This window comes from Cherax quadricarinatus, chromosome 13 (assembly GCF_038502225.1).
Source record: "Cherax quadricarinatus isolate ZL_2023a chromosome 13, ASM3850222v1, whole genome shotgun sequence".
NCBI classification, from domain to species: Eukaryota; Metazoa; Arthropoda; class Malacostraca; order Decapoda; family Parastacidae; genus Cherax; species Cherax quadricarinatus.
Window position 1 is genome coordinate 29,450,318 of NC_091304.1, and position 8,186 is coordinate 29,458,503.

Genomic DNA, 8,186 nt, shown 5'->3' on the forward strand with positions numbered 1-8,186 from the left:
TGATCTTTAGGATACTGTCTGGAGAAAGAGCCGTTTGTCACCTGTTTTTTGTCTGAATACACCTTCAAAGGTTCGCCAGCTGGAGCTTTCCTAGCCGTCAATCTTGAACTAAAACCTTGGGAGGTAGATTTCTTTTCCGGGGCCTTAGACATTTCTGTGGTTATAGCATGGGAAATTTCAAAGTGATCTGCGTGGGCAGCAGTATCTAACAAGTTAGTAGTGGGAAATGTCAAGAGATAAGTATGCACCCTCTCTGGAAAATATTTAAAAAGGTCTTCATGCAACATCAGCTGGGAAAGTGACTCGACTGAGGCGGCTCCCGCGGCCCTACGCCAACGCTCAAAAGCAGAGAGCTTTTCCCTGGCAAAGTCCACCCAAGACTGCTGAGGATATTTCTTCAGAGTTCTAAACATCTTCAAATAACTGACAGGTAATAAATCATAAGCTTTCAGAAGACAATCTTTTACCTGAGTATAATCAGAATATTGTTCAAAAGGTAAGTTGGCAGTTATGGTTTGGGCTTTTCCTATTAAAGATGAATGTATTAAAGCAGCCCAATATTTAGGAGGCCATTGCATCACCTTCGCCTGATTTTCGAATGCTTCAAAAAATGAATCTAAATTATCCTCCGTAAATTTAGGCATCAAAGAGGCTGCTTTACCAAGGTCAAATGAAGGGATTGTATACATATTACTGGATTCTCTTTTCTTCCTCAGTACTTCCCGTTCATAAAGCAAAGATTCACGTTCAAAATTCTCCCTTTTTAACTTTCTCTGGGCTTCTACAAAGGAGGTTTGAAGCAATAAAATACGTTCTAGACGTTCAAAATTCTCCTTAGATTGAATAGTAGTCAAAAGGGCTAAAGAGATTTGAGGTGGAACGTGTTCATCATCCAAAAGGACTTCTTGTTCTGTTTCAAAACTATCTGTAAATGGTTTACCTGGATCCGTTTCTTTAGTGTGATTGAGTTCTGTTCCCCATATAGTCCTTGGAGATGGAATTGGAGTCGTTGTAGCAGCGTAGCGTTTCCGAGTATCAGGAAGTTCATGTCCGTCGTCTCCAGTAGGGGTTGTTAGCGTCGTAGTTTCGGCCTCGGGCGTCTGTAGAAAAGAATTCAAAAAGGAAGGAATATCTGCTTCTCCATTCTCGATCTCTGGATCCTGCTCATCTGGAAAAAGGACATTCTGTATCATACATCTGACTGTCTGGGCAGTGAAATGCCTGTCGTATTTTATGTCCAAGCTTCGTGCTAATTGCCAACAAGATTGAAGCTTCAAATTTTGTAATTTCTCCTTTGTTATATCTTCAAACCTCTCTGCCATTTCTACATTCATTTTAAAGGAAATTCAGTGTTATGCTCCCGGACACAGACCCCCACTTGTTACACTCCAAGTATTATAACAACTATTTCCTTTTTAGAGCATAACAATTTTGGTCAGAGAGGTTAGGGTAATAATAATGATCCTCCGGAATGCCTAATTTTAATTAAGTATATTCATAATATAACAAAAGCCAGTTATAATATACGAATTATCGTATATAAGTTAAGAATACATGTTTCTTCTGTAGTATCCAACATATACATAAGGCTTTCAAAACAGAGGATTAGGAGGATATCCTAGATATAACATATATATAAATGGAGATTACTTTATACATTAAAGTCTTGTTTCCCAATTGGAAGCAGTCAGAATAAAACAGAATATGTCCAGGCCGGCTAATAAATCTTGGCCAGTTACCAGAGACGAGCAGGAGTGTTCTCGTTGGCTGCTACTTCTTCACTGCTCGTCCCTCAACCTTGAGCATACAGGTAAAGTGGGTCACGTGACGTGACTCACCAACACTCAGTAGAGTAGTTGAACATAAAAGGGGGGGGGGGAAAGGGGGGGTATAACCATCAAACATCACGGCTAACTACACACCGGCACACCGGGCGGCAGGCAGGTTACTATAGCTCCAATTAAACTTATCATGGCCATGTTACATAAATTATAATTGTTAATAAGAATTAATCTTAATAATACAAGGACGTTCATTTCCAATTTAGCTATTAAAGGAAATGACCGCAATGTAATATTAAAGGAAGGTTAACCATAGGGGCATGACAAAGAAACACTTTTATTGCTATTAAAATCACAAATTAGATCTTGGGCTACGAAACTGACAGGCTGTTGCTTTCCACGACATACATCAACGACAAATTAAAAGTAGCAAAAACCAGTCTTTACCAGGTGTTTAGACTGCACCAAGCTCCAGCACACATCATATTGATAACACGACCGATACTAGAATATCCATGCATACCTAAAGTTCCAACATGCATCCAGAACACGGCCGTCCATTTTATCTTTGAGGTGGAATGGAGAACCGTCATGTTCTCTACGGAATTCCGTGGCGGCATTACATAAGAATATAAGAATGGAGGAACACTGGATAAATGAGACACCTGTGCAACATTTGGGTATCATTATTCTGGAAACGTTTAGCCACACAGTGGTTTCTTCAGTCCAATGCAGAAAAAAGATGGAAGATGAGGAGTTTGAGATAATCAGTCCCCCAGCCTGGAGTCGACATGTTCAGTCCATCAGTCTGGACAAAAGATTGATTGACCAAACATATCGACAGTAATATTACTTAATTTGTTTTTTTTTCAGGAAATGAACAGTTGTTAATTGCTGGGATATCATTTATGTCCTCTTGTGTAAAGACGGACAAGAAATAATCATTAAACAGAGAACACATTTTCTCTTTATTATCAATCAGCTGTTCATCCCCATTTCTCAGCAGTCCTACTTTTTCCCTTCACCTTCATCCTATACACTTGAAACAAACCCGTTTGGGTTAGTCTTTGATTCATTAGCAACCTAAATTTCATAGTCGCATTTATCTTTTCTAATCCCCCTTTTTTCACCTCTCTTTTAAAATTAACTTATGTGCCTATAAATTCCTCTTTTCCCTCCTAACTGACGCTTTAGTCTCTCCTGTTCATCCAGTTGGAATCGTTCTTATTTGACTTAATTTCTTTGTGGGGTACATATAATCTTTGAGCTTGTTATACATTAAGAAAAAAGTCACAAACGCAGATCTTCTCGTTTTTGTATGATCATCGTCAATGAAATCATTAGTTAGATTGCGCAGTCGAGACTACACAGGTGTTTCCTAAGTCCAATATAATTGACAGAACGAGAACTGGGAACTTTCACCGTAGTATCCTTATTCTCACACTTCCAAGTAATATCAAAGGTAACAGATTTGTGATCACTTATACCAAGATCTTCAGTCATCTCTAGATTATCTACGTGGGTTTCTTTATTTGGCAATACCAGGGTCAAGCAAATTATTACCTCTAGGAGGCTCGCTTACTACTTCAGAGAGCAGTCCTGAACTACCAGGATGTCACTGGACTTCAAATTACTGGTCAAAGAAGTCCAGTCACTTTGACTAAAGTTGAAATCACATACTATCACTATGTTATCGTGTCTAGAAGCCATAAAAATATCGTCCCAGAGAAGTCTCCCTCTATAGCTTTCTAAGCCAGGAGGTCGGTATCGTATACCAAAAATTAATTTTTCTTGACTTGCTAGAAATTCTATCCACACAGATTCTGTGACTATTCCATCTATTTTTATACCTGTTTTTATGCAACAATTCATATTTTCTAGTACGTATAATGGTACTCCACTCTCTTCCCATCATAGATGTCTACTTGGAACAACTTAAACCCTTGCATATGGCACATGGCAATCATGTCCCGACTCTTTAAATTATACTTAGTTTCAGTTATTGCAATAAAACATCAATGTTTCATTGTCCTCTTCGCTTCCGGGCCGAGTGGACGTGCTGCGCAGGCGCTCCCGATTCAGTTGATTTTCTGCGCAGTTTACCTGTTTTGAGCAATCAAAATGGCGGACAGACATGGACGCAGGGTGAATACTGTCTGTGTGGTGCTGGTACGTGGTGCCCTGAGTAGTTCTACAATGCAGGTGCTGCTGCCAAGTATTATCCGCGATGTATATGGCATACCGAACGAAGAGTTGTATGGTGTAGCAGTGAATGGAGTGTACAGGATCTTCATCAAGTTCAAGAGTGCTGGGTTTTACTCCAGCATAGTCGACGCGTTTCAAGAAAAGAGGATGACCGTTAATTCTGCAGTGGAGGTCTGCCTACATGACGTATCAAGCTATGTAACGTGGGTAAAGGTGAGAAATGTCCCCTTTGAGGCCTTGGAATATGATGTTGTGGAGGTATTCCGTAGGTATGGCAAGATCCATTCGGCACAGTTGGGAGTGTGGAAGGATGGGCCTTATATGGGGCTGCCAGAGGGGTCTTTCACATTGAAGATGACATTGAGACAACCTATACCATCGTATGTTCTGATGGAAGAGTTCAGAACACAGGTTTATGTATATTATGCAGGACAGCGTCGGACATGTAGGCTGTGCGGGTCTTATGACCATATGGCGGCCCAATGTCATCAAAGGCAGGGACGGAGGGAACAGGTGCCAACAACTGTGGAACGACAGCTGCCCTCCTTGGCACCTGCGACAGGTGAAGCTGCAAAACAGGCGTCTGCAAGTTGGAGTGAAGAAGTAGACAGAGCGGAGTCGGAGATGGGAGCGTGCGACACGTTACCTGTGGGAACTGTGTCTGAGCGACCATCTACGGATGAGACTGTTGACAGAAGTGACTTACAACAGGATGGTCTGCTGGACGAGGTCTTGAAAGACTTCTTGGGGGAGGTGGAAGACAGTCAGGAAGGGGAGAAGGACGGGAGGGTATTGGAGGGGGTAGCAGCTGCACAAAAGTGTGAGAACACCTTGTGCAATGAGAGTAAGCAGCACATGGTGGAGGTTGAGGTGCACCAGGAGGACATGGATGCTGAGGCAACGTGTGGAGGTGGCACACGTAAGCGATCAGCTGGGACGTCGGATATGGGAGATGTCTTAACGCCAGGGCAGAGATCTGGAAAGAAACCTTGGAAGACTGGGCTAGAGCTACCGGGGAATGGTGGCACCGGTTCTGTGGTGCTGCAAGGGTCGAAGGAAAAGGGGGGAAACGGAGGTCTGGATAGACCAAGTGACAAACGTGGATATAGTCAACAACCACGTCTTTCAAGCAACCTTCAAAAGCGGCGGGGAAAGCCGCCTTTATTGTAATAATTCAAGGTGGTCACCATTAATGTTAACGGCCTGAGAGCTGAGATTAAGAGAGTGTGGATGGAATGGTTTTTAAGGAGATTTGATGTGGATATATGTTTCATACAGGAACATAATTACAAGTTTGGATGTGAGTTGCGCTTGAAGGGTTATAAGTTATATGTGAGTGGATCGGTGAGGTTAAAAGGGGGGGTTGCTGTGGCTGTGAAGGAAACCAGTCCCTTGCGTGTGTTGGGGTGGGAGGAGGGTGGGGGTGGAAGGGTGGTGCGGGTAGAGGGAGAGTGGGGTGAGACAAGGGTTTGTTTTATAGGAGTATACATGCCGGCGGATGGAAATGCAGCAGTTAAGGTAACTTTCGTGAGGGATGTTTTGCTTTTTTATTTGAGGGGATTGCCTTTAGTTACTGTGATAGGAGGAGATTGGAATTGTGTCATACGACAGGGTGATGTGGAACCGAGGGGGGCGGGGTGTGTGTTGGGGTTTTTACGCAATGTGTTGGGGGATGTGGGAGTTTTAGATGTAGTGGGGAGAGGTGGTTGGAGGATTGAGTATACATTTGTACGAAGGGGTTATGCTGCACGTCTGGATAGGCTCTATGCTACGGAGGCAATAAGAGTTCTGGGAGTTAGGACCTTCGATGTGGGGTTTTCGGACCACAGGGCGGTTATTGCGGATCTTGATTGGGAGGGTATGGTTAGGATACACACTGGTTATTGGAAATTAAATGCGAGACTTGTGAAGGGGGAGGGGGTGAATGAGGCTTTTGGGGATTGGTGGCACTCTTTTTTGGGATCAAGGGATGTGGGGTCGTGTGTCTTGGAATGGTGGGAGAAGCGAGCTAAGCCGGGTATTGCTGGATTCTTTAAAAATAGGGGACGGGAAGAGGCCAGGTGGAGGTATGGGTTACAGAATTATTTGGAATGTCAGCTGAACGAGTGTTATGAGGAGGAAGTGGGGAAGCAGTATGGGACCGTGGAGCAACTTAGAGGTAGACTGGCGGAGATACACAATGACAGATTTGATGCTGTGCGTGTGAGGGCAGGATTGGAGGCTGTATTGTGGGGGGATAAACCTTCGGGAAGTGTTTTAGGACGTTTTAGGGTAAGGCAGAAGGAGTCAACTATTTTGCAATTAGAGGTTAGTGAGGATATGGGTGGATATCATAAGGGACAGGTGCTTACTACTACAGAAGGCATGAGTAATTATACTGATTTCTGGTTTCGAGAGAAATGGAGAAAGGGGGGGGAGGGCGATGCTTTTGAGGAAGTGTTGGAGGGGGGGTGTGGGTTAGGGCAGAAAGAAGTGGAGGGGATGGAGATGGGAGGAGCGATTAGTGTGGGGGAAGTTGAGGAGGCAGTGTTTAACATGAGTACTGGAAAAGCGCCGGGCATCGATGGGATTTCAAATGATTTTTACAGAGTTCATTGGGAGCATATTAAGACTTGTCTGGTGGAGGTCATGAATTGTATGCTGCGGGAGGGCAAGCTAAGTCAAACACAAAGTATTGGAGTGGTGGTGTTGGTTCGGAAAAAGCAAGTGGGAAGTGTTTTAAGTGCATATAGAGCTATCTCACTAATGTGTTCTGACTACAAGATTTTTGCAAAGATATTAGGTAATAGGATGAAGAAGGTAATTGGTGCGGTTGTACATAGGGGACAGATGGGTATACCGGGACGAAGTATGAGAGTTGGGCATGGGCGCATAAGGGACTTTTTGGAGGGTTGCGAGGGGGGAGGACTTTTGGGTATTGATTGGGAGAATGCATATGACTGTGTGAATAGAAAATTTTTGAGGGCTTGTTTGTTGCGTCTGGGGTTTGGACTGGGAGTGGCGAGGTGGGTTGATACGCTATACTCAGCGGCTATGGTACGGGTCCAAGTTAATGGCAGATTGGGAAGGCTGGTTAAAATGGAGAGGGGATTACGGCAGGGGTGCCCTCTTTCACAAATTCTGTTTGCGTGCATGCAACATCCGTTCTATGGGCTCGTTGAGGGGGTGGGAGCTTTAAATGGGGAGAGGGAAGGGCGCTCAGGCATTGTGGGGTATGTGGATGATACCACTATCCTGATAGAAGGGGTGGAGGAATTGCGTATGGTGGGGAGGGTGTTGGGGATTTTTGGGGAGGTGTCGGGAATGAGAGTAAATAGGGCGAAATCGTGTTTACTGGAGGTGGGTGCTTGGGTGGGGGGGGGCTTGGGGTTGGAGTTTGGGTGGGCAGTGGTGGATAATTTGAAGATTTGTGGAGTTTTATACATGGCGAATGCGCAGGAGGCTAGGCAGGTAAATTCAGAGAGGGTAGTGGAGAAAGTAGTGAGTAGATTACGGGGTTTACGGGCGGGAGATGTCACATTACAGCAGAGGGCGGTAATAGTTAATTCGCTGGTTTACAGTAAGGTTTGGGGTATAGCAGAAGTGTATCCTTTGAGAACACAGGACGTACAAGAAATACAGAGACGTGCTCTACGTTATGTTTGGGGTTTTGGGAGAGCATGGCTGAGCAATGAAGTGGTGATGTCGAATGTACGCAGAGGGGGTGTGGGTCTTTTAGCACTGGGGCCGAGGGTGAAAGCGATATATGTAAAACAGTCATTCGTTAGGGCTGGAGGGGAAAGAGGGGTAAGAGTGGGGAAGGTGATGGGGGATGTGCGGAGATGGTGGGGAGGTAAAGAGTTAATTGAATGTGAGGATATGCTGAGGGTTTTGTTATTGGTTAAAGATGTTGAGCGACTTAAAGTGGGGCGTTTGGTATCATTGAGTGGGAGGAAGGAAATCCTGCAGGGCGTATCGGTCTATCCATTGTATGATTGGGGGACGATATGGGAAGACTTCAGGAGGCTCAGGTTAATGCCTAGGGTACGTGAGTTGGTATACAGATTCATGATGGGGATCCTAGCTTCAAAAGCAGTTTTGAGTTTAATGGGTTTGGTGAGGGAACCGTCCTGCAGTCAGTGTGGTGAGCTGGAAACGGCATTTCATGCAGTTTATTTTTGTGAAGAATTGAGGGAGGTACGGATGTGGTTGGCGAGGGTT

At 44.4% G+C, this 8,186-nt stretch overlaps 1 long non-coding RNA gene across 1 annotated transcript; it reads right to left on the minus strand.

Annotated features, from left to right (window-relative positions):
• Positions 1-850: 850 nt before the first annotated feature.
• LOC138852641 (uncharacterized) lies at positions 851-1,861 on the minus strand. The gene is made up of 2 exons (XR_011391963.1): positions 1,740-1,861; positions 851-1,168 (listed from the first exon to the last, which is right to left on the minus strand). It is a non-coding gene; the product is annotated as an uncharacterized lncRNA (long non-coding RNA).
• Positions 1,862-8,186: the final 6,325 nt, after the last annotated feature.